Raw genomic sequence first — 27,884 nt, 5'->3', positions numbered from 1 at the left:
ATTGAATAAGAGCATTAGTATTATATGGAGGAAGAAGGAGCTGAGAAAAAAAGGAGATTAAACGACTCTCAGAAAGAAATCTGTAATAAATTTTTTTAAACCATAGAAAAATCTTCCTGAATAAGAAAAGCTCAAATATGCTTCAAAGTGTTTTCCCTTAGAAAAAGGAACCAGATACTTGTTGGCTATAGGCTCCCCTTTTAACTACTTGATATAACAGTTGCTTCTGGATAATGCCCTGGTGGATTCATGCAGATGACTCCTTTTCTGCAAGGTGCATAGGGTATACTCTACTAATTTACTAGCATGGGGTAAATTAGATAGAATTACCTTTGTGCACTGATAATTTTTGAACTCATTTTAAGGTTCAATGAATTACATATTTGTTTGTTTTGGTGGCTTGAGAAATCCATCTATTCTTTTTCATATCTGAAATGGTTCATACTAAAGCTTTCATAAGACCCTTCAGTTTGTGTGTTAAATTGATGTTTAAATTGGAATGAAAGTAGGAATCTTGGCAGCTTAGATAATTTACTTCATCTGGTGGCCAGCTATGTTAACAATCGCATCATATGCCAGCATTTACACTAGATGAAAGAAGTCCCTGGGGCACTACAACTGCATTTTAGAAACAGAGTGAAAATACAGTTAGGGTCTTTGTTTCATTGTTTTATTCTGTAAAATGGAAAATTATTTTAACTGGAATTTATAAGTGTTAAAAGCAAAATGTAAAGGCTATGTTGAGGGCTAATTTGGGTGTATTTGCCTTGGAAGCTGAATGAAAATTGATCAGTATTCTGGACAGGAAGTATTCAGCACAATGTCAGCAAATTATGTCTTTTTATTCTGATGTATCAAGCACTTGGAGGAAATGGTATATTGTTAGCATATGAATAACATCAAAGCCCCACATTGCCAAATGTATTTCAGTCTTCTGGAATAAAATGCATGGCCTCCTCTTTATTTATTTAAGTATTTCCTCTTGTAATATAGTGCATGCTTAAACCTGAAATTTCTTGTCAAACATGGACAAAGTGAATTTCAGGATTCAATTGCTGGTGCGTGACTGCACATTCTATGACTTGGCAAAAAAATTGTAATATCAAATTGGCTTCCTGCTTGAATAGTAAAATGTGTTTGATTAAAATAAGTTTCTTGTGGGAAAACTGTCTGTGGATTGTTTCTTTTTTCTTTTTTTCTTTTTTTTCTTTTTTTTTCTTTTTGAGCAATTCTCAAAGAATGCATTTACGTCATCTGTATTTCCTTGATACTAGTAGTAACTATAACTACCCTACATAAAAAGTATGAATTTAAACAGTACATTACATCTGAGGTTATTCTGGTATTGCCTTTGCTAGTGTCTTCTGTGATTACATTTCTGAAATTAAACCAAATTAAGAAAATAACCAAAAGTAGATCCCAGAGATTTACTGTATTGCTGTTCTTAAGGAATATGTTTGTTCTTCTTTTATTATCCTCTAATAAAAACAAGCAAGCACTCTTTTACCTTACTTACCCCACCAGAAGAAATTCTTCTAACTTGAAAATCTCCGTTATAATATGGGATGAGTGCTTGTTCGACAGTCTTTCACAGACAAAGAATTTTCAAACACTTAAACGATTTAGTCCATAGTTTAAAAGTTATTGGTAAGAAAGTTTGATTATAGTAGTCATTAGCTATTTATTTACAGATATGTTTGATTTGTGAAAATTTCACAAATTTTCTATAGTAACTTTGTTTACTATCAGCATAGAAAAGCCCTTGTAATTGAAGGTCAGTATAAATTAAATCAAAAACATTTAACACTAGTATGAGACTGGTAGATATTAGAAGTTCCTCACTGATAGGAAATTTTCAGTATTCTGAATCTATCCCACTTCATATTAAGGATGTGTCTTGCTCTGATAACTTTGTGTATCAAACTGATTTTGATTTCTCTGCTTTTAACATTGGTTACTACAAATTTCCTCTTATTTTAATTATATTTTTAAAATAGCAACATGATGTATTTCACAATTCCCTTTGCACTCAAATTTATTGTTAAAAAGTTCAAAAACCATTGTACCTGAAAAAACTATATTACTGTTATGCAGCATTTCCAGCACTAGAGGCTCTGGCTAGGTTCTTCTTTGCTGCCCTTGCTCAGCACCTCTCTGATCCACCAGAAATACCTGAGTACATGTTTTACATCAGGTCCATGAAGCATTATTGAAGCTAAGGAGACTGCAAATGTTTAAGTGCTTTGATGGACAGGGGAAAACAGTGTCCTTCACTTAAAATGACAATGCAGATGAAAGAACAGGGGGATCTATTTGTAGCAAGGTTACTAAATACAGTGTTGCTTACTCTATCTCCTAATTACCATTTTGAAACACCACTCAGATACCTAGGAAATAGTTATTAAATGAATATTTAAAAAGAAAGTATAGTATTTTACCTAAAACAGTTACTGCATGATGCATATTTTAAGCTTACAACTAGACACTTGTAAAACTAAAAAACTGATGTTGTCTCACATGAAATATATAGCTCTTGTTTCATACAAGGCAAGGAGAGTGAAAGAAAGAAAATTAAATATGAAAAGCCATCAATTTGCTGTCTACACATGCCTTGCTTTAAAATAAAGTTTTAACAGGCACTTTGTTTTCCCAAGTATTTCTCTGTCACTTAACTGATGAAGATATAATAAACCATTTTTGTTTTTTTTAAAAGGACACTTGGGAAAAATAGTTCCTTGAAATGAATGTATAATTTTAAAGAGTGAATCAGCCAATAGTGTGATGTCTGCATATTTGGGATTATTTCTGGTCTTGCAGCAGTTGAACATGTGCTCAAGATTTAAAGGGATCCCAGGTGGTCTAAAACTCTTACCACCCAGTCTGACTTTGGTTTTAGTATACTATAAATAAGTGTCAGAAACCACACATTGTTATTAAGCAGTGCTGCAATAACTCTTAGAACTGGCAATAACTGAATAAGTCTGTGGAAATGGTGTGTTAAAATGAATGAAACTAAGACTAATAGACTTATGCTTTTAACAGAATAGCTCCCCATCACAGAGGCCCAGCTCTACTTCTATACATAATTTGTTTAGGAAAGCTGTGATTAAAGACTATGCTAACTGACTGTCAAGTGTGTATGAAAGCAACAAATGAAAATACACAAGATAAAGTCCGCTTTAGGATTAGAAACATATACTATTATTTGCATTGACTTCCAGATCATCATATCTGTGGCAAAGGCCCCTGCAAGAAATGTACAGATATTTTCAACACGATCTTGAAAAATGTTAGAGACAGTTTTAGCTTTAAAAGGGTTATAAGCTGTTAAATAGTTACTTTTCCTAACAAATTCCAGTCTCGGAAACACCTGTGCTAAAGAGGTTTGTGCTGATCTCCTGTGAGAATTGGCAGAGCACTCCAACATTTGCTGAATAAAACTGGGATGAAAATCTTTCCAATTAATTCTTAAGGCAATTTCTTTGAGTTATAATGCAACAATTCTACTCTCATAGCATATGCTAAATGGAAATAGAAAAAAATACTGCAATTGTGTTACTGATAAAGTGAATGAAGTCAGATGAAAAGGGAACTAAGGCCTTTACTTGTCTGCAGAAGAAACACAAATAACTGCAGATTCCTTATGCATGTTTAGTATATGTTAAAGATAACTGAAGGAAGAGTTAAGGATTAGAAAAGGTACATAGGATTACCAAGAGCATTTACACTTTGCTGATGGAAATGCTTATTTGTGCTAAAACTTTATAGAAGAAAAGGAGATGAAAATATTTTTTTACTGAGTTTGGAGAGCAGTTTCTGTTTACCATTTGTTTAAACCCCAAAGTGCCAGGCTGCAGGGAGGGGAAAATAGGAACAGACAAAAATAAAGATGAGTTCATACTACCTAAGTTTGTGTAACCATATTCTGGACTCCTCCTCCCTCAGTGTTTCCTTGTTCACTCAGAAGGAAAAGAGTTTTTCTTAAATTCACTTGAGAACATGAAAAACCTGAAGGGGACTGCAACTGTGTTAAGCTTGTTGGTGTGGAGTACCTAACAATCACCCCAAGGATTCTGTATTTGTTGCAGTCATTCATAAGATCTTCTTTCTGTTGGTTCCTGTTATTTGAACCAGCAGGAGACTGAAAAGGACAAGACTATAACTTACTGATGTGTTCAGAGGGCTACAATCTTGTGAATTCTGTTTCCCGCTGACATGGAGAATAGGAAGAGAAGAGCAGAGTAGCAGTATAATATATCATGATGGTATCAAGCCTCTGTGCTCCGAATGGTTTGTTTGATCACCTTTTAAAGGACCTGTAATTTTAATGTTATTATGACGCCTTCTGTAGGTCAGTGGAAGAGGACTTCTGTCCATGCTCCTGCCCTTCTTATCCTTCACTATTATCCAAAAGCAATGTAATTTTTTGTGGAGCGAAGCTAATGAAGGCAAAGCTCTAACAGGGGAGAAAGTAGCAAGAAGTTGGGAAGAAAATAAATTAGAAAAAACTTCACAATGAAACATAAAACTACTCAAAGGTTTCTTCCTTGCCGTTATATTACAGTCAAAAATTGTGTTACTTATGATGAAAGACCTGAGTAGGCTTGCAGCTTTTCCAACTATGTGGGCCTAGGCAAAACGAAAAACACAGACTTTTTTAGTGTTACAATAATTTAATCTGAAATTATTCTTTATAGTAAAGTGCATCAAAATTGATACTCATTTATAGAGCTTCCTTTAGATCCCAAGTACAGCCTTTTCATTACTTTAATTTGCCCGTATTCACATCAATAACCTAAATAAAGGGTCATGAAGAAAAGCAATACTGAATTACTATCTCGCTTCTTAATTCTTGGCAGTTTACTGTTATCTCATATGTATTGTAATCTTGGGTCTCAGCCTGGCACATAAAGCATAAACATTTCTTTATATAATCTTCATGTGCACTAGATAGTTCAGGGCAGGGGAATTTAATTCCCAAATTGTGAATGTTTCCTTATGGTCACCAAGTCATTATGGCAGACAAGATCAAGTGTATAGAAAAAAAGATTCAATACTGTAAAATTGTAATTATTCTGAAGACTGTTTTTGACTTAACTGTACATACATATGAATAAAAAAATACTCAGGGGATCTTAGATTCATTATACCTCTGCTAGTGATGAATGTTGCTTATGCCAAAGCATAGCTCGATGGTAGCCATATAAAGAAATATTTCAAACTTTGTGATAAGGTATCTGTTCTTTGTAAAGCATTTCATTAAAACATTTAGCTGGGTTAGTTCTGAGTAAACATTTAGCTTGATAAGTTCTTCTTCCTGTGGTTCTTATGTGCTTGCACAAGTATTTCTCAGTAAGAAATGTTAGATATGTGACAGAAATATGAATTTTAACTTGCATATTCTATCTGTAAATCATGATTTGATTGAATGGAATTTAGTTGCTACATCTGTTACTCCTGTCTATATTTTACTTCTGCTACTGGGGTGTAAAGTACAGGTTTTCTGGTAGAATCAATCAATAATGGGACAAATAGGAGTAAAATATGTGTTGTGATCTTTCCCTGTCAGTCAGTTCTATGCACTAGGAATGTGATGTTTGCTGGTGCATATAATTTGCAATTATCATGTGATCTTTTGTAAGTTTATTAGAATCATAGGAATATACAGGTAAGTTGATTTTTGGATACATGTTAAAAGGAGGTAATATTTGCTTTGCAGGTAATCAAACTGGTGTCATAATTTACCTTTTTATTTTCTTTGAACTTTTCAGTTGCTATTTATTTCTCACATGCACCAGTATGGAGCTGATGGTGTGCTATCTTGTAGGACTAAAAATACAGGGTTTCTTTTATTCCTGAAGAGAAAGAGGAAATAATTTTCCTCAGATATCAAGTATTTTAGTGCTACTATGTCAGTTTTCTTTAATGGAGTTTGCTATTGATAGCTGCTTTTTTTTTTCTTTTTTTTTTGAAGTTTTTTGTGGTTTTTCTGGTTGTTTAGTTTGCTTTTGTTGTTGTTGTTATTTTGTTTTGTTTTAGTTTTTGCTGGACTAAATTTTTGTCTTACTAAATTATTAAGGCTGATCCCCTAGCCATGAAGTTACTGATTTGTGTGTGTGTGTTAACAAACAGAAATTGCTAATCAATTACAGAAATTGCTTTGATGACCTATTGGTTGCTTTTCTGATAGTTAAATGACTTTGAGAAGGATGATTTTGACCACTGGTTAATATGATAGGTATATTTTGATAAGTCGTCTTCTTTTAAATCTGCTTAAAAATTTTGAGGGAAGTCACTCAGTGACTGTAAATTTTGGAAGAGTAAGAAGTGTTGGTGAAATAACAGTAAAAGGCCTATGTATCAGGTGACTCACATCACTATGTATGACGAAGTAGCTGAGCACTGGGTTTTATTGCATGCAATATTCTATGAAAGGTACACCAGTAAAAGAGAGCCGTACTCTGTCAGTTAAGGTATATATTTCACTACTGGTAACACATACAAAATGCAGGAGCTCAAATATTACAACGTGGAAATTAATATGTATTGGTGATCTTTAGACAATGGTGGTACTGTGTCTACAGAAGTCTGGAGTTTCTGCTGTGAGCTTCCATAAAGCTTAGTGGTCTTTCATACAGCATGTCCATAAATCAGTGAGGCTTAAATAGCGCTGCACTCTTGAACACCTGCTTATTTGCCTTGAGAAAATTCTGTAGCATTTTAAACATCACTTTATGACACTGTAAGTAATGCCTGCTCTAGAAACACTTGGAAGAGCCATTAAAGTTAAAGGTCTATCAGCATTTCATTATAAAGCTTGATTTCAAGGGGTTTATAACTCAGCCATTTGAAAATGCATTTGACTGAAACTTGTTATGTGACTTACTGTGTTTTTTTAGTGTTGGACAAATTATTTCAGGTGGTCTTTTTGATTGTGGGAGGAGGAGTGGGCAAAGATTGTAGATATAAATAATTTTTCTCACAGAAGAGTATTTTTCTAAGAGAAAACAACCTTTAAATACAGATGTTTTATTCCTATCCAAAATGTCTTTCTGATTATGTACTTTGAAAGATCTTATCACATCATATGAGCTTACAGTTATCATACTCCATATGAAAGTACGATCTGTGCATCCTTAATGAATATGAAGCTTCTTTTCGAAGAGAATTTTAGGAGACCTTATTTCTCGCTTTTGGTTTGAGCAAATGGTATTAGGTATTCTTTGTAATGGAACGCTCAATTGAACTTCTAAGTTAGGGCTTATAATGATTTTATTTATAAACACCAGTGGTGTTTAAAAACAAAAATCTCTCAAGCCAACATCTTTATTGGCTGCAAAGTACCTTGGTGTTATACTTTTTTCACTACACATCTGATTCTTGATAGGAAATTGAAGGGTGACGTTTGAAACACACAGGCTGACTTTTTTGAGGACAGCAGATCAGAAGTAACTGTGAAGAAATTGGTTAACAGAGTTTTATGAAATCAAACAAAAAGAAATTGATTTTTTTTTACTGCTATTTTATAGAGTTTTTATAAAGCTAATACATTCCTTTTTGGGAAGGCATACAAAATGGAATAGTGGAAGAAACAGTTTTGTTCTGAGGTGCTGGTAAACACTCTAAACTTTAGACATAAAACAGCACTTGAAATTCACCAGTAAACTTACTGAGAGTGGTTGTTAGTCCAAGATGTAAGCATATTATACCTTCAGCAGAATACACTGTTATGTGAGTAGGCTATTACACTGTATGCCGTTTTCGGTGTCAAAATTATCTGGAAATCTATTGAAGAGTAGTACAAAAAAATCATGATATGGGAATTCCTCACCTAAGTGTAAAGGAAGTTTTTCTTTTTAAGAAGATATTTAATTGTACTGTTTCTTATGACTTGATGTTCTTTATTATGATATGTTGACAAATGGCCCTGATTATGCATGAGTGGGAAGCCATCTTTTATTTAGTTTGGTGAAAATTGATTTAGAAGTTTTTTATTGTTTACTCTCTCTTTTCATTTGCCCTTTAAACTTAAAATCTGGATAATTGCAACTCAAAGCAGATGTTTGATCTTTATGCCTGAAAGTGAATTACTTGAAGGATTTTGCATTCCCTAATGGGGACCAAAGGAATGTGAAGAGGCAATGGTGATCTGAATTTGTGTTTGAACTAGTTCAGCTGGCTGCAGAGATGAAATTCAGTCAATTTGGCCTTGTTTTGGCTTCTTCAGAACACATCCACATCTTAAAAAATCCAAGATAAGGGAGAGGTTTTTGTACATGTTATGTCTAATATTGGTGTTTGTAGGAAGTTTCTAGTAAATGGGAACAGTCTGCAGATCAGCTGGAGCCTCCTTCTGGATTGAGATGATGCTTCCTTTTCTCCTTTATGCAGCATCAGAAGATAAATTTCCAGTGCAAAATGATACAGATATGTAAGTGGATGCATGTGTACATGTCTACATGTATTTCTAGTTAGTATAGAGCTAAATTATGCATAGTGTAAATACATCTTGTTTGTATAATGCAAGTTTTTAGTATCTTAGCTCCTTTCTTGCTGTGCTATTTTTAGAGATGACACTTTGACTTTCATCCAGATTTAACTTTGGAGTCAGCACCCAAAGAGGTTGAAAACAGAAGTCATTCCTTACAGGGTATAGATTGCTTGTGTTTTTCTGTACTGGTCTTATATTTTTGGCAGTCCAACTGAGATCAACTCATGTTTTGTCATCTACCTGTTATATCTAACTGTCCTATTGTTGTATTATGCATTGATTATAGAGATTATCAAGGCTATAGAACAATGCCACTTATTTGGCCCTTAGATCTCAGAATCCTGTTGGTTTATAGACAGGCATTCAGTGTTTCTGCTTCACATGGCCTGTGGTGTTTCTGCACTGCACAGTCCAGATGAGGTTGAACAAGAAATATGTCATTGCTTATTGATTAGGGAGATGCTTTAAATGACCTTCAGAAAGCTGTTTAGTCCTTTATCACTGTGAACTCACTGTTTGCCTGTGAAGGGTGTATATAAAGTGAGTCAACCAGATCAAAGTAGAGGACATTGAAAACACACTGGTATTCCCATACTGACCTACACTGCTGCAGGGCCTTTCACATACCCAGAAACAGAGCTGTGTACCTCAGTTGCCAAGTAAGTAAAAAAGAATTTTTTTGTATTTATTTTAAAAAAATCTCTTACTGTAAATCATATTTTAATCCAGACCATGATAAACAATGTATGAATGACCTCAAGCAAATGGCACAATTAATATTTAAATGATTCTAGGTTAATTTCCAGGGTTAGAATGAAGCTAATACTACTGTTGGGTACAAGGCTAGCAATAAATTTGTGGGAAAGGGACCTTAGAATTTCACAGGTTTATGACCAATGAAGTCATAGTTTTGGAATGTATTTTCGTGATCTGGGACTTCTGTTGCATTGATCACCTTTTCTACCATTTTCTGAGTAATCCCAGAGTCACAGAATCTGTCTGTGCAAAAGTAATGAAAACGTGTAACAAATAACTAGTGATTTATCCTGGTAAAGATTTTTATCCTGGTTGCTACTAGCAAATATAATTAAAACTGGGATTACAGGCTTAGCAAAAGCATGAATGCATAGCTAAATATATATCAGCTGCTTAATGTTTATAACTGTGATATTGCCACTAGCATTACAGCAGTGTCCCAGTCAGAAAACGTTATAAATTCCCCATTGCACTAAATGTAAAGAGGTTTTTAGTGCTGACAGTGATTGCCCTTACATATCCTTTCTTCATAGCTCTTCCTCCTTTAGGAGGAGGGAAAAGAAGTAAAAAATGCTAATTCAGCAATCTGTTATTGGTTATGACATTATAGTTCTCATTCTTACCCAGTGAGATTTTCATCCCAGTATTCAGGATTGGCAACTATAATATATTTGATGCCTACCCTTCTAACTTCCTTCTAAGCTCTTACTCCTAAATCATCTTCAGTTAATGATTTTTCTGTTCAGTCACAAGGCACTGAAATATCTTGGGCTGAGATTGTCCATTTTTTACTGTGGGTCTGGAAGTGAAGTCGGGCTCATCTACCATGGGCTTCAAATTAGTGTCTGCTGCCACAGCAGTGCCCTCAGTGCAAGACCACAGTACAACCTGGCTGTATTTTTTTCCTGAAAAAGGCAAAGGGGAATAGAAAGCTAACCAGTTTCTGTGTATTTGTGGCTAGGATTGACATGGTTTCTGATCAGGAAATGTATAGAGGTGAAATACAAATTTAGATGTCTGAAGTTATAATTCTTGTCTTTGTGCCATGGAACGCAAGATGAACAGAAATAATAATGATAAATGCTGTCATTGTCTTGCCATTGACTTATCCTGTGTAACACTGGAAGGGAAAAGACACATCAGTAATTGCCAATTAGGCTGACACAAGGGTAAAAATTTCCAATGGCCAATGGCATATTTTTATCTAGTCTATTTTCCTTGGCAGTCTTAATTCATATTTAGAAGCTCTTAGTATAAAGATTTACTTTTGAAAGGTGTATATACGAGCCGGTGCTTGGTCCTCAGCGCCATTTACTCCCTCTACAAATATCAAATTCTGTTGACATGGAAGCTGAAGTCCCTGTGGCAATGACTCATTGTAGTTCGTGTTTTTCTGTACCTATAATTTTGCTGCAGCTGTTTTTATCTGATCCTTAATAATAAGGTGAGTTTTACACTCTGAAATGGAGGAAGTCAATTATTATCTAACTCAAATCACTGAACAGCCTTCACTGACATGCAAAGCTGATCCATTTTTCATAAACCTTTTCCCTGAGATTGGAGTGTAAAAAATGCCTTCAATATCCGAGTGAAGTGTCTGACTACTCTGTGTAAGTTCCTCCTATTCTGTCATAAAAAGTCATCTGACTTCAGTTCAGACATATATTTGTCAGCCAACAGTTATGCCACATTTTCAGAAACATTAAGAACAGTCACAGAAACATTAAGAACAGTCACAAATGGAAGTGTGGGGAGGCTATAGAAAGATGAGAGAATGGACTGTATTTATATTTTTTCATGCCCAGCATAAAATTGGAAATGTTTCAAGTCAGCACTTTAAAAACCCTCTTTGATGGTGATATGCTCAGCAGCAGTTCAGGAAAGGTGTAAATGAAAATGTACCAGATGGCAGAAGTTGCTGAATACTGAATTCTGAATTTACTTCATTGTATGCATATGTATTCACACATCATTCTACCATTTTATAAATAATGGAGAAAATTACTTATGTTTCCTTACATAACACACCAAGAACATGGAATAGTCATTACATCATCTGACTTTCTGAGTGCAAAGTACTTTATAAAAACAAATGTGCCCATGGGAGACTGCCACTATATATAGGTTCCTTTACAGAGTTTTCCAGTTGCTTTTACAGAACTGTATTTGGGGTTTTTAAAGAAAACTTTAATTTATTAAAAATAAAAGACAAAGAGAGGTAGCAAAGGTAGGAACAGAAGACTCAGTTCTCACTGTTAAGGATAAGACATGCACAGGAAAATGCAAAATGGATAAAGTATGCATGACTTGCTGGGAAGTTGATACAGATACATAAATGCAATATGTATGCAAAAAGTGAAAAGTCTTATATGTCATCTATGTACTTTACTCTCTTATTCAATGAATACTTCTAACTGTGTATCCAGAGGGCTTATCCCTACTGTTTTTCTTGCCAAGTGAAGTATTCAAAAAATGGTCCAGATGAGCCCCGGTAAAAGACATTGTCTATGATGGAGAAGAAGACAAAAAAACCTCAAGGACATAATGTACTAAAATGCCCAAATTTTTTTTCATCCTTATTCATCTTAGATTGCAGATCAGGAAGGTGGACAAAGCCCTGCTCGACATCAGGTATTTCCTCTTTTTCTCTTCTGCACACCCTTCTGAGCCCTGAGATTCTTCCCTCCTATGCTATTTCACTCCCAGGGGATTAGAGCGAAGCAAGGAGGCCTCCCCATGACTTCTCCATCCTGGAGTTCTCAAGATGATGTTTGTGCAGTAGGGACAAGCAGAAGCCCCAAAGAAAATGAGTTCAGACATTTATTTGGCATCATCATTGCAGCTTTGTTCAAGGTGGCAGTTAGCAAAGAGACTGACCTGTCTCTTCAGGATAGGTTTTCCTTCCAAGGACCAAGGTGTTAGCTGGCCCATGCTGTGGTCTGTTGCTTGAAGTGCTGCACTCAAAGTGTAACAGCCTCCACTGCCAAAGTTGCTGGCTGCCCTCCCTGCAGAAGCCACAGACATTGCTTAGGAAGGTGACCCTGCAGAAGTGTGAGTCTGGACAGGATTACCAATGACAAGCTCTGGGACAGCACAGTGAGTGATAGAGAATTTTATGTCTGCTCCAAGATGCACCAAATCCAGTGGAGAGCATTTAAAGTGCTTGCACACAATTACCCACAGCATGAGGAATAAACAAGAGGAGCTGGAAGTTTTCGTTCGGTCTCAGACCTACAATGATGGCTTAAATGAGACTTGGTGGGAATAGTTCTGTGGCTGCAGTGTTGGGGTGGGCAGTTATAGACCCTTCAGAAGAGACAGGCAGGGCAGGCAGAGCTGAGGGGTTGGACTGTAGAGTGTTTGCAGCTGGGAATGACATGGTTGAGAACTGTTGGGTAAGGGTTAAAGGAAAAGTGAATAAAGCAGATGCTGTTGTGGGAGTTTACTATAGATCAGCCAGCCAGGATGTTGTCATTGATTTACTAGTCTGTAAGGACTTAAACCCCCACTCTAAATCAATTGTCCTTGTTCTGCTGCTACAGACCTTAGTTAAATTCTCTCTCTCTTCTTCTTATGAGTCCCTTTTAAGCGCTTAAAGGTCACAATTAGGTCTTCCAGGAACCATCTCTTCTCTAGGCTGAACTCCAATTCTCAGCATTTCCTCCTCACTGTAATTGTAGTTCTGGCTGTGCTCTGGACTCAGTCCAACAGGTCCATGTTTTTCCTGTGCTAAGGATGTCAGAATTGGACCCAGCAGACCAGATGGGGTCTCACCAGAGCACAGGGGCAGAATCCCCTCTCTCACCAGGCTGCCCACAATGCTTTGGATGCGGCTCAGAACATGTTTGGCTTTCTGTGGTATGAGCACACATTGTCATGTGTCATTAGTCATGTTTAATTTTTCATTTGCTGGTATCTCCAATTTCTTTACCTCCTCTGGTTTCAAACCCTTCATCCACCAGCCTGTACTTAGACTGGGGGTTGCCCTGGGCTCTGCCAGGATGTTGAACTTATCCTTGCTGTCTTTCAGAAAGTTTGCATGGGCCCAGTCCTCCTGTCCAGGTCCAGAAGAAGTCCATACAGAATATGACTTTTGATAAAAATGCTAAGGGAATCGAATAGGGAAAATGCACTCCTAGGTCTGTTGTTGTTTCTAACTGGAGGTGATCTCATGGGTGAAGATTGGTGGCTGTCTTGGCCACAGTGATTATAAAGCCACTGTGATTATGTTAAGTTCGGGATACTTGGCACTATAAAAAAAATGTTAGCAGAGATGCTACTAAGGGCAGGCTTTTGGCTGATCAAGGAAATAGTAGGGAATTTGCTTTCAAGGGTTTATGAGTCCATAAATACTGGACATTTTAAGAACCACCTTTTAAAAGAGCCCAGGAGAAGGGAACTCCCATGTTTAGGAAATCAAGGATGTACAGCAGAAGACTGGGTAGGTTAAATAGGCAACTGAACACTGAATTCTGAATGCTGATTCTGAATATGTAGGTGGAAAAGAAATTGTATGGACTTTAAAAGCATGGTCAGGCTGCAAAGGAGGATTACAGAGGTGCTATTTGTCACTAGGAAGAAAATTCGTATGATGAAAGTTCAGTTGGAATTAAAGTCAGTAAAAAAAAAATTAGAAAAGACTGTTTAAGGCATGTTAATGGAAAAGGAGGGCTAAATAAAAGATTGATCCATTACCTAATGAGTTTAGTTTTCAGCTCACAAACAGGGGTGAGTGAAGATAAAATTGAAGTACTTCATACCATATTTGCCTCTATCCTTTATCATCAACAATGGGTCCTGAAACCACAGGAGCTGTGGGTCTGAGCACCATGACTGGGAGAGGGATAGTATCCCAGCTATTTTTGTAGAATTTGCTGCTGCAACCAATTGTACATATTTTTATGGAGCACAACTGGATTCATCCCTGGGTACTGGATGAACTGGACATTGTCATAGCAAAACCTCTCTCAGTTATCAATTTTTGGAATCTGAGGGGGTCCTATTCTTCTTGAGTGGGAGGTAGCATTTTTCAAGAATGGCTAGAAAGATGACCCTTGTAATTCTAGGCTTGTCACTCTCACTCCAGTGCCTGAGAAGATTGTTATGGGAGCTGCTGAAAAACGCTTGAAAGACAACGCAGTCATCTGTCAAAGGCAACAATTAGTTCATGAAGGGAAAGTCATGCCTTACTAACTTAATATTCTTTGATGATAAAGTTTTCTGCCTAGTGGAAAAAGGTAAGACAGTGGATGTGGGCTGTTTGGTTGTTGGGGTTTTTTTACATTTTTTAATTATTGTTTTAATTTTTATTATTTTGGGGTTTGATACTGTTTATCACAGAATCCTCCTGGAAAAAATGTCCAGCACAGAACTGAACTTACATGTAATATGATGGGTGAACAGCTGACTGACAGAATGGGTTCAAGAGTTGTAGTATTTGGGATACCATCTAGCTGATGGCCTGTCAGTAGTGGTGTTCCCTTCAATTTTAGGTTTAATTTTGGGGCCAGTTTTATTTGGTAGTTTTATTAATGACCTGGACACATAAGTTGCACACACAGTAAGTAGTTGCAGACAATATTAAACTAGGAGGAACCATTGATACCCTCAAGGGTATAGGGATTTTACAGATAGATCTTGATAGATTAGAATGCTATACAGTCACCAGTTGTGTGAATTTTGGCAAGAACAAATGTCATATTCTGCACCTGGGATGGTGTAATCCTCTATGTACATATAGTCTGGGAGACAGGTGGCTATAGCCTTGCAGAAAGGGATTGGGGGTTTTGGCTGGTGGTTATCTCAATTCTGGTCAACAATGTACCCTGGAGGTCAAAGGGGCCAGCCATATCCTTGGGTACACTGAGCACATTATAGCTAACTGGTCAAAGGAAGTGATTGTTTCACTCTGTTGAACATTGGTGTGGTCTCATTTTCAATACTGTGTGCAGTTTGGGGCCCATAATGTAAGGATATGAAAATACTATAATATGTCCGAAGAAAGACAACAGATATGGTACAAGGACTCCTCATGACTTATGAGGAGTGGCTGAGGAGACTAGGTTTGCTCAGCCTGGAGGAGACTCATTGACGCACATTGCAGTTACCACTTCCTCATGAGGAGATATGGAAGAAGGGTATTTATCTCTTCTCTCTGGTGTTCAGCAGTAAATTTTAAGGGAATGGCTTGAAGATATTTCACTAGAAGTTTAGACTGGGTATTGGTTCTTCAGATTGGAAAGGCTCTTCATTGAGATAGTGGCCAAGCACTTCAGATTGGAAAGGTTCTTCATTGAGATGGTGGCCAGGCACTGGAACAAGCTTGTCAGACACAACAGCTTGTCTGTTGGTGTCCAAGGAACAATGCTCTGAGAGATATGGTTTAATTTTTAAGTTGCCCTGTGTGGAGTTAGGAGTTGGACAGTGATCCTCATGAGTCCCTTCCAACTCATGGTATTTTAAGTACCTCCACTGCACTGCTTAATATGTAATTGAGATTTGTGGACACAAAAAATGCATTTTCCTTTTCTGCTTGCACCTGTGTGAAAAAAACTGCCTTTATTTTGTTGTCCTTGAATTCACTTAACTGCAGGATCACATTCTTGTTCTCCAGGGTTATGCGCTCTTATTCAACCATCCTTTTCAGTTTGCAAGCCAAGCTTTGAAATGGTAATATGTCAGTCATTTCTGTTCCTCTGTGACAGAATACTACTATACCAGTGGGTTACCTTGCTTGAAAATATTAAAAAAAACCAAACCCACTTTAATCCTTAAAGCTGATTTTGGATTAGAGTGTGGCAATGAACAGTACATTCCTCATGCTTTCTGAGGTTTTGTTTGCTGAGTCTGCTGTGAAAAATTGAGAAACTAATCTTCAGTGGGTCATATGAGTAGAGTGGGTCATATGAGTTGGTTTTGGTGTTCAGAGGAGGAGTTTGTCTGTATGTTCACATGTTCTTGTGCATGTGGATGCAGATGTTAATCTCTATACTTCTGGGTTTTCATATTAGGAAGTAGTGTATTTAAACTTCTGACAGAAAGGGAGATACTGAAGCATGAGTTTGGTTTGGCTATTTTAATCAAATGCAGATTTATTTATAAGATATCGATTCAGATTTGAACTAGGATACTTGAGGACTTTTATATGGAAAGATATCTGTAGATGTCTTCCCATATAAAACAGAACACTGGAATAGGATTTCTCAATCCTGGTAAATATACTCATTGATTATGGTGAGATAAACCATGCCTGGAGGTAGCTTAACTGAGTCTTAAGGATCTCTGTAGGTGTAATATCTCTCCTGAATTATGGAATAGATTTTGACAGGTCTCTGTGGGAGAGGCAGTCTTCTAAACTCTTTTGAGCTTCTTTCTACACCAAGAGTATGACAGCTGATGACTAATTTTTAACATTCTAATTTAAACTGTTATCTGCTCAATTGCTGTTTTGTACTTAGCTATGGCTACCAACCAGTGATTTTAGGATAAGAGAGATTGAACAGTATGGCTACCAGTCCTTTGTTCTCATTCATCAGTATATATAAAAAGTAATTATTTGTTATTCCAAAATCTTATACATAACTATTAAGAAGTCTCAAAATGCAACCAGCCTCTTTTTTTCTCTTGACATGAAAGATAATTGGCATGTTGCTGATATAGTGAGGCATAGGTGATGCATATGATGCATTTAGGATCAGATCAGTATTGCTTCAGCTGACTTGCTAGCCAAATCAGGACCAAGTATGTTCTTTGATTTCTTGTATTGGTTTTCTAGACTTGAAAGTGCAATTATAGAAAGATATCTGACATCATGTTGCAGCTTTTGGTCGTATCCTGTCCACATTCCAAAACCACACCAGGGTACATCTGACTTTAACCATGTCAGGCACATATTCATATCAAATCTGCTGGAACTGTTGTGCTGTCAGGTGCTGCGAAGTGCAGAAATGAAAACTGTGGAAGAAGCAGTTTCTCCCATTTATCTTTTTTTTTTTAAATGAACTAACCTGATTTCAAAAAATTATTGGATAATATGAGTTTTACACAAATTATTTGAGACACTGGATACGAATATTTTATTTTTCTTTTAGATTTCTTTTATATAGGTTTGGAAGGGTAATTCTTACAATCTATTACTTAATAGTCTGATCTACCTCCCAAGCCTGGGGAATATAAAGTGGATCAGAGCAGCTCTTTGTGAGAAGAAATTTCAGCAGGAGACAGTAATTCTGAATCTGTTTCAGTTCTGTTTGTTGAGATGTTCTCATTGCAGCTTCCACAGTCTCCAGCTGCACTGTGAAGGGAAGGATCATGCATGCTGGTGTCTCATACCTGTTTTTCTTGGACAAGCACATAAAGGCTTGGGTTCACACTGGGCTATCAAAAATGTAGTGAATAACTATTGGAGGGGACTGGGTGGAAGTGTTTTCAGTGTGTGACTTTCTTTAGGTCTTAATTCAGAGATGCTCATTTTTATCCAGCAGAATAAATTATCAAGTTTTGCTTCCTGCTTGTATTAAAATTCAGTGAAAAAATAGTTTCTGATAATGAAATCACTTGTTTCCTTATGTGTCAGAGGCTGATGTCAAGGAAGTGAAAAAATGACACCTCTGTCCCCTGGTCTAAGAATTATTTTGTGCTTATCTCTGACTTCACTGATTTTTTTGTATTTGAGTCTTATTGTTTGACACTTTTAACGTGTTGACAGAAGAAATGTGTGTGTCTGTGTACCACACAAGCCTAGAGGATCCTTCTCTTATAAGTAAGCAGGCAGTAAGCTTTGCTGAGCTTTCAGAAGCTTGCTGGTCAAGCCAAGTATTTTTCTAAAGTATTAGTATTTTTCTGAGAGTTTCAAGATTTCCAAATATTTGAAAGAGTTTACTAATCCATCTTCTCACATTCTGGTAAATATAGAACTTCCAAGTCTTATTACTTAAATTACATCTGTCAGATTTTCAAATCATACAAGTCTGGACAGACATTTTATGCATATTCAATTGACAATATGCCAGCCAGTTATCATGAGCTTTTAACACTGTAGTGCACTTCTACACAGAAGGAAAATTTGATCCACATAGCCTAGTATTTCTTGCAAATTATTGCATCTGGTACAGTGTGTGTGTGTGTAACATATTCATATTTTTTACCTTCCTGAGGGAGTTAGGATTTAAAAGATTGCTTTGCCACATATTACAGAAAAACACACATAATTCTTGTATAAGGAAACCTTTTGTGTTCAAAAGCTTTATTAATCACAGACATGTCTCAGCAATTTTAAAACTGAAAGATTTATGGGAGTCATTCTTTAAGAATGGTTGGAAATTATTAACTCACGTTTATCTGAAATAACCTGGTATTTCCCTGGTTTTGTTTGCTTAATAATTTAGTGGAGATTTTTGTAGAAAGTCTGGATCTGCTGTGCTAAAAAATACGACTCTAATCTGTCAACCCTTGTTCTTGTGAAAAAATCTTGTTGAGGTGATGAGACTCTGTGAAATAATAACTTTGTGGGAGCAGACGTTGCCACATCATGTCTGCTCTGATCTGGGCTGTGGCATTTTTTTTCCTTCCAGCTATGTGCTTTGTTGAAAGATCAAACAAAGCCATGAAGATGATGGTAAGATACTGTAAAAAAGAATGTCTCAATATTTCTATCATCTTGTATCATGTGCAAGAGAGACAGCTGTTTTCTCCCCTACTATGAAGACACAGATGCATATTAAACTGTGGTTTCTGGCTGCTTTTCAGAACAATAAGAAACTACACACCTGTCAGCTCTTGGCAAGCAGGAATGGTAAAATTACTAACTTTGTTTCCACGGCATTCTCTCACTGACAAACACACCATTGGCTTCAGTTTTCTTGCCATCACTTCTCAAAAGGCTTAGATTTCTCCCCAGAGTCACAGAAGAATTAAGCAGTTTTACTACTGCTTCTCATAAATGGCTTACTTTTTAGAAAGCGTAGGTTTTCATGCTAGGCTTGTTTTATTGCAGTTTTTCTTCTGGAACAATTTTTTTTTCCAATCAATGTTTTGCATCTGTAAGCCTTTGTGCTATATAGCACCCTCCTTTCCTAAGGCAATCCAAAACCCCTGCAAGCTAATGGCTCATTTAGTGATCAATTTGTCAAATAATATTCACAGATGTTTTTCTTGTAGTACAGTGCAGGTAATACCCACGTGAATGATTTCTTCTTGTAAGTGGCTAAGTAGTGGATTTTTTTTGTACAGTGCAGTGTGGAGTTCTCCAGCAGCCAAGTTTTCCTTTTGCCTATCAAGCTTTAAAACAAAGTTCTGTTTAAAAATATAGAAATATGAATGAACATTGGATAAAATTTCTGTCCTTAAGAAGAGATCATTAAGCCCAGGACCTTAAGGAGCTGCAACTGATTCCTAAAGTGGAGTTAAGTGTGGACTTTCAACCTTGGCTCTTCATTGCTAATTTTTATTGTGTTGGCTGCATTATGAAAGTTAGAAGAAAGCTGGTAGTTTTCTTATTGTTAGTTTGGGGTTTTGTTTGTTTGTTTGTTTTGTTTCTGGTTCCCTTCTCCCCTGCCCACCCATATTGCCAATAAAACCAAACTAAAGGAAAAGAATGTTCAAAACACTTTAAAAAATGATTAAGGTGGTTCAAGGTAATTTGAAATATGATTAAAAACTTCCCTAGGACATTCCTACCCCCTCCCCCTCTCAGTTTTTACAGCTCCTTCACACTGCCCCCACACAGTTAAAAGCACAAACCAGGAATTCCTCAGAAAGTCTTTTACAAGGCATGTTGAAAACTTTGAAGACATTAATCTGAAATGATCTGTCAAAGATCCAGGGGAATGGAATCTAACTGAACTTTAACTACTTTATCCTACTTAAGCCAGAACAGAACTGCTGAGCTGAGCAATTTAAGATTCCCACAGCTGCACTAGCAATGTTTTCGTTCATGGTACTAAATTGTTTCCATTAGCCTGAAAAGGGTTATAAAACCTACAATCAATTTACTTTCTGGGGCATTGTGTTTTGAATACCGTTTAATAGGGTGTGACAAAAACTCATAATTTCTCCACATGTTCTTACATTGCAAGCAGATTTTGCTTGGTGCTAGGCAGTGAACCAAATGTTCTGGACAGACAAATATTCAGCTGAGAATGCACTGGAATTGGAAATAAAGGAACAGTACCAGACAGCTAGAATGCCCAGGGCATGACAAGAATCTTAAGTGGAAGAGATGAGCACAAAGGAATAAAAGGAATTTTTATCATCCATTTGCTCATCAGCTCCACATTTGCTATGGATAGGAATCATTAGATTTGTTTAACGTAGGGGAAAAGAATAGATTCAAAAACTGGAAACACGAGTGAACCCAATTGGACAGGAGTATATTTAATGCTAATATGAATAACCAGACATGGCTAAATATGATGAACAGCTGTGGGGTGGAGGAGGATTCTCACTTTCTTCCAATGAACTCAATGATTTGGGTTGCTTTCTCAGTCTAATACACCCACAGCATTTTTGTTGTGTGAATAACCACATTTATTTTAAAAATATTTTTTGATAGGGGAGGACAGATTGATTTACTTACCTTTACTAATACTCCTAATCTGTTTATATCCTGTATTTCCTTTCATTGCAAGCAGTTCAGCTTCTATTTTGTATACACGGTGTATCTTAAATCAGTTTATTGAGCAGGAAAATAAGACTATTGAACGAAGAATTGGAAATATTAAAGCAAGTTATATGATAAAACATTTCTTAATAGTGATATGGAAAACCCTCTACATTGTTCCATGACAACGGGTCTCTAAAAATGATTTTGATGGTTCTGTAACTGTGTAATTGTGTGCTGAGGTACACTGTAAAACATGTGAATGCTGACCATCAAAAAGGCACTTCATTCTCTTTCTGACAGGAGATGAACTTAATTGTCCTTTCTAGGTGTTTCATTGTCTTTTAACTTAAGCAACTGTTTTTAAGAAAGAATGAAAGAAATCTGGTAATATTCACTCTGAGTCTCGAAATTAGAAATTACTGCAATTTTAGCAAGACAGCTTCTTGGTAAGGAGCAAAGTAATAATCAGGGCAAAATGGAATTGGTTGGTTCTACCTCACTATTTCAGCACTTTTGTCAAGGTGTGGTTTATTTGTTCTTGTAAGTACTTTTAAGGGATCCTTCAAAGGACTTTGGAAGATCCTTTTGTGGGTCTTCAAAATTTGGTGTGAACTTTTTCAGATTGAATTTTTAAGCAGAGAAAACTAGCTGCTGTTCATAGGAAATTTTAAGCTGCTTCTCTATAGCCTGAATTCTGGTTAAATGGTAAATGGCAATAAATGTTTTCACTGTTATTTTGTTGGATGATGATAATAAAAGCAAAATTTTCTTTATCTAATGTATAGAAGCAGGAAACATAAAGCCATATTGAGAATGCTACCTAATCCTTTAATGTAATAATATTTAAGATTCCAAAACTTTGGTTCGAGTGTTCATGTCAGTGGCCTAAATGAAGCTAACTGTTGCGAAGCAGAGAGAAATAGGAATCTACTGCTTGAATGGGGTTAGAGAAGCTGTGCACCCCACCTTGTTTTCCCAAAGCTGTACAAAAAGCACATCACACCTAAGGGTGTTCCTTCTCCTGTTCTTACATGTTTCCAAGTGCAGAAGCATAGCAACTTTCTCCATTTATTCACGCTCTTCTCTGTGCTTTCCACTGGAAATGTTTCTTCATAACTCATCTAATCTCCTCTACTGCTATTCAGCCTCACACTTTGTCTCAAACTTGGCAAAGTTCTTTCTTGCAATTGCATTTTGCAAAAGAGGGTTACATCAAATCTTTTCTACTCTTTTCTCTCACAACAGTCATCCCCATTGTTTTTGTTTCTTAAATATGCTTTGGAATCAATTAATCATTCAAGTTGGAAAAATCCCTCAAGATCATTAAGCCCAACCATTGGTCTAATGCTACAAAGTCCAACATTAATTGATGCCTCTGTGCACCATATTTAAGTTTTTTTTAATACCTCCAGGGATGGTAGCTCCACTGCTTTCCTGGACAACCTGTTTGTATGTCTGAGAATCCCTTTGGAGAAGATTTTTTTTGTAATACCCAAACTAAGCTTCCTCTGGCACAGTCTGAGGCCATTTCCTCTTGTCTTGTCACTTGTTTCTTGGTAGAAGAGACTAACCACCATCTGGAAACCACCTCCTTTCAGACAGTCGTAGAGGGTGATAAGGTTCCTTCCCTCTGAGCCTTCTTTTCTCCAAGAAAAACACCCCCAGCTCCCTCAACTGCTCCTCATAGGACTTGTGCTCCAGACCTTTCACTGCCCTTTTCTGGACACGTTCCAACATCTCAATGTCTGTTTTGAAAAGAAGGCCCAAAACTGAACACAGGACTCAAGGCATCACTCAGTACAGGAGTATGGTCACTGCCCTGGTCCTGCTGGTCACACCATTGCTGAGAGAGGTAGATAGAGGTCATTGATCTCCCTGGCTACCTGGGCACACACTGGTTCATGTTCAGCTGCTGTCAGCCAGCTTCCAGGCGCTCTGTCTCAGTCTGTAGCCCTGCCTTGGCTTGTTAAGGTCCAAAGGCCTGATGCCCAAAGACCTTGTTGATCCTCATTCAAACAACCTCAGCCCATCCTGTCCAGATCCCTCCGTAGAGCTTTCCTGTCCTTCAGTAGATCAACATTTCCACCCGACTTGGCATTGACATTTTCTATATTATTTGTAATTTCTGTGTTTTTCTTTCATCTGAACACATCTTACAGGTCAGAATGATTTTCTAGAGCTCTGTTCATGGAAAAGGATTATTTTTCATGTCAGTCATTATGAAAATCTCATAGACAATTGATTTTGTTTGCTACTATTTTTTTCTTCTATACTTCTTATCCCCTACTGTAGTTTGATTTCTACCTGAAGCGTTACTACTACTTCATTTTTAAGGAACATCTGAATTTCTGATTTTCCTCCTACAGGCTGTAATCTATTGCTTGTATGAAATTTCCTTTACCAAAATGAGTTGTTACTATTTTGCTACTTTCTTCCCGTAAAAATGATTATGACAACATTAAACAGTGTTAAGTACTCCTAGTAACCATCTGCTTTCAACTGCTAAAATTCCTTTGAAGAAAACAATAAACATCATGTCTAAGTTTGTTTTCCAGGCTTGCTTTCTGTGAAAATGTTTTTAAAGCAAAACTGCTCATACGTTTTTGCAGGCAGGTTTTCAGGCTTAGTAGTGCCCTCTTAAATATTTGGTGATCTTTCTAGGGTTGGAATTGACCTGACAAAGTAAACAGGGACATAGATGTGTGGATGTAGTGTGATCACTTCTGCCATATACAAAGGGTAAACACTAGCATTTTAACTCATCATATGTGTGTAATATATCAATACAACTTTTTGAGCAAACTATGCAACTGGTAATAGAGATGAAGATCCTATAAAAGTGTGTGACTTTGGAAAAGTAATGAAACAAAAGAGGTAATTTCAACTTTAGTCTATCTAGAGTGCAGGAAGACTCTTTTTAGGAAAGGACGTTGAAGTTTTAAAAATTGGCTAGTCGTTTGACAAAAATCAATCTTTTTATAGCATGATTAAGAATGGAACTTTGTATACAGAAAGACTGTAAAAGAATATAACTACCGTTGAAGTGCTTAGGAGAAAAACAGGTGACTTCACTGAAATATATTGGGTGACATTGCTTCTAAACTGCTATAAAATTCAGTTCCTATAAATCAGAGAAAATATTGAGAAACATTTTGAAATTTTTTAATCTTCTACCCTAAACCCCTAATGACTGCAGAAATGTTTAAATTTTGACTGGAATATAATTAAACATTGGAGTCTGAGTGTTTTGAATAAAAATTAAGGACTTTGTGACACCATAGTAATAAAATAATCTAAACTAAATAAGATCTGATACAGGGTTAAAAATAGCCATAACAGCTGCTTTGTTGTAATAACTCTTGCAGATATTAGGAAACTATGACAACTTGATGTAAACCCTGAAGGGTCAAAAAGGAGATGATGCCTGTAAAGACTACTTTTATCATATGAAAGAAAGAGGTACAGAAAAAAAGTGACCATTGTCCCAAATGTATGAGTGAATCCAAATAAATTGAAACATGAATATTTTGTAGGCAAGTGCAATGAGTGGAACTGGCAGCGTAATAGCAGCAAAGCCATGTAGAGCCCTCCTGGCCAGATATAAATCTTTTCAGTGCTGTAGCAGTCCATTCTGCAGAACCTCCAATATTCTGAATCTAGTAGCAGTAGTTTAACTGTAAAAAAAGAGTACTTTTGTTGGACAAGACCCATAACAGTTGGATAAAGGGACTCATTCTTAAATTCACAGTGAGGAAAGATTTGTTCTGGTGTGCTATGGTGACTGAATTGGGACATATTTAGCATAGCAAAATTGAAACAGAACAAGACCCTCTAGCAAAAAGACAGTGGACATTGTAGGAGTGTGTGAGTCTCTAAGCTGTCATTTCTGCTTGGTAGCTGAAAGTGAGCAAAACCCTTACAAAATACACTTAAGATTCCATTTAACACATTTTCTGAGAAAGCTGACTAAGGTTGGCATCAGAAACTTATGACAATATGCTGTGGTGGATTTTGGGTCTGATTTTTTGCTGGTCATAAAGGTGCTATATTAATGTGGTTCTGAGTATGCAGGTCTCAGCTCAGTTATGCATGCCCATCAAACTGATTAACTAGCACCTGGTTGTATCTACGAAAGAATCCTTTTAGAGAAACTTGACAGTAATATATATTCAGTTCTACCTCAACTAGAACAACTGACTTTTTTTCTAGGAAAAAGTGCATGTGGGAGATTTTCAAGATTGTGTTCATTGTTTTCAGTTGTCATTTTCCTCTGTGTTTTGGATAATGTTTTTTCCTTCTTCTTAGTGAGAAGCAATACAGAATGTGCCCTCAAATTATTTCAATTAATGCCTCAACTTCAAGCATTCTTTCTTAAATTGTCTGCTGCCATTTTTTGTGATATCTTCCAGAGTGTTTAAACTACTTAATATGAAGCATGGTATATCTGACTTTTAGTGTTTGAAAACCAGAGTTCTGTAAATAATGCAGTCAGTTCATGTGAAACATCTGTATTTAATGGCAATTTACAGAAGTCAGGCTCTGAGTATGACTTCATTAAACTGCAAATGGCTTGCAATTAAGTTATTGATCATTTTTTGCAGGATCTTAAGGTTCTGCAGCTGAGATTGAATCCCTAAATATTCTTCAAGAGACATCTACTTATGCTAGCATTTTGCCAATTAACAATAGTGGGAAAAAATATGGGAAGAACATGTAAATTCACTTGGCTGTGAGTGTAGCATGAGTACTTCAGGAACCTAAAATTTCACTAAGAACTTGAAAGCTAAAAATCATGACCCTCTGTTTCCTAGATTTCTTTGTTGCTCTGCCCCTCATTCTTTTGGTACTTCACTCATTCTTACTGAACCAAGAGAAATGGTAACTTCTTCACCAGTGCTAGTTTTCATTCTTTTTTTGTAAATGAGATGTAGCTGAGAGAATTGAGACCCTGCTGTCATATTAATTCTTGTTCAAAAAACCCACATGGTCAGTAGGCCATATATTTGTGAAGTAATTCTTCTGGCTTAATGGATACCACTCATACTACATGCTGATAATAATGTATCAGTGAGACATGCTGAGGACTTATGTTTTCTGTTTCTGTCCTCTCACCTGCTTTGCACCATCAGAGTGACTCCACCTCTGGAAATGTAACTTCTGGTGAAGATGCAGGATTGGAAGGTCTCAAGAAACTCAGAGGAATGGGAAATATAATTAACAATTCTGAGTTTTAAGTGTCTCCTCCTTTTGAAACACATACCCCTATACTAAATACTCATTTGATAAAAATACATAATTAGGCTTAAAGACAATAATAAATTTAAGATATGCAATTTGACATTCTCAAACACTGTGGGTGTGTAGGCCAAAGGAAGATCCATACTAAAGTTTCTTCTGACTATGACTTGACCTCACACCTAAAAAATGGAGGAGAGGTCATCGGTTTCATGGTGGAGGTAGAATTGGTGTCCTTGGAAAGCTCTCCATGAAGTATAGTCACAGGAGTCAGCTGCTAGGATTAGCTCAGTTAATTAGAACATAATAATGCCAAAGTTGTGGGTTCATTCCTGTGTGGGCCATACACCTTGGACTGGATGATCTTTTTGGGTCTCTTCCAACTCAGAATATTCTGTGATTCTGTCTTGTGGAGATATTACAGTATTATGTGAACCCTACAGAACAAATTTTTAGATTTTTTTTTTTTTAATAAAGACCTCAATTAGTTTTATCTCACTTTGAGTTCAATGCATTTACTTTTGTTAATCATCTTCATCCCTCAGAATTTAGTCAGTTTTAGTAATGCTAACTGGGATGTTCTGTGATTGAAATGAGAGTTTTTTTAGTTGATAGATCCTGTCTTTCCTATGGAGATAAAATCATTTAGGAGAACAAGTTAATTGAAATAAATTGCTTAAATTTTTCTTCTACAGAGGACAGACATCTTTCACTTTGGGCTTTCTTTAAAAAAGTTTTTTTGAAGATCATGTGGACTTTTTGTTTGCACCAGCCATGGAAATGTTGAGCAGACACCACAATATATCTAATGTCTCTTTAAAATAGAAAATCTCCTAATGTGTAAACTTTTTTTTTGTTACAGAGATCCTAGACCATTGTGGCATAAGAGGTGGGTAGCCTCTTTTCTCCTATTTATTAGCTTATTGAAAGAGTGCTTCGCTGTTTAGATCACTGAATGCTTGCCTGCTCTCAATGAGTCTCCTCATTTATTAAAAAACATTTCCATGCTTTAGAAATAGCCTGTAGTCCTGATACTTTTTAAATCTATATTTTCTAAACTTTTGGAAGTCTTATTAATGGCTTCAGAGGACTTATTGGGTTTCAAAGGTTACTTATTTCATTTGTGTGATGATATGAATTCCATCTCTTGTAATATGAGTAGTATTCTGTTTGTCTGGTGTGATTTGATTTGGTATGGGTTCTTTTTGCTCTAATACTTTCAAACATATTGAATGCTTTTATTTAATTCTGGTTACATGCATTCTGGTTACATGAGCTGGATCTTGTCTGTGCACTTAGTTATTTGGGGTAGAAAAAATGAGGTAAAAAGCAAACTTGTGTTGTCACTATAGAGTAGGTCTACAGTGGCAAATAGTCTAGAAAAGTAAGAAACAAAAACCTTCTAATTTCTGGTAAAGAGAGAAAATAATTAACGTCTGAGAGGGAATAGATATTAATTTTAATAGATTAAAAAAAGAGAAAAAGTTAGTTCAACAAAATGGTAAAAAAACCACTACATATTACAAAGTGATAATGACTGTTATTATTCACGAGGTTAAATTCACTAATGGTATTTCCAGTGGCACAGCAGATACATCCATACACGTTCATGGGTGCAAATTCTCTTTTCAGAAATGAGACTGTGTTAGCTGTAATGCAGCTCTTGCTTCCAGGCCTGCAATTGAAACCTCACAGTTTACTTTCTCCAGTGGTTAGGTACTTTCTATGGAAGATGAGACTTCAGTTGTTTTGCTCTTCCTTGGGGCCTGACTGAAGAGGTCAGAGTTTTTTGGGAAGGAA

The 27,884-nt window shown here is 36.4% G+C and overlaps 1 long non-coding RNA gene across 2 annotated transcripts in view; it reads left to right on the top strand.

Annotated features, from left to right (window-relative positions):
- LOC310923337 overlaps window positions 1-27,884 on the top strand; it is a 65,298-nt gene that overhangs the window by 24,628 nt on the left and 12,786 nt on the right. For both annotated transcript variants that reach the window (XR_014592580.1, XR_014592581.1), the window contains one exon: window positions 26,947-26,973. This is a non-coding gene — a long non-coding RNA (uncharacterized lncRNA). The remainder of the gene's footprint in view (window positions 1-26,946; window positions 26,974-27,884) is intronic.

The sequence above is a fragment of the Zosterops lateralis genome, assembly GCF_965231275.1.
Source record: "Zosterops lateralis genome assembly, chromosome: Z".
NCBI lineage: Eukaryota > Metazoa > Chordata > Aves > Passeriformes > Zosteropidae > Zosterops > Zosterops lateralis.
Note: the sequence above shows the minus strand (reverse complement) of the source record. Positions and strands in the feature narration are given on the sequence as shown.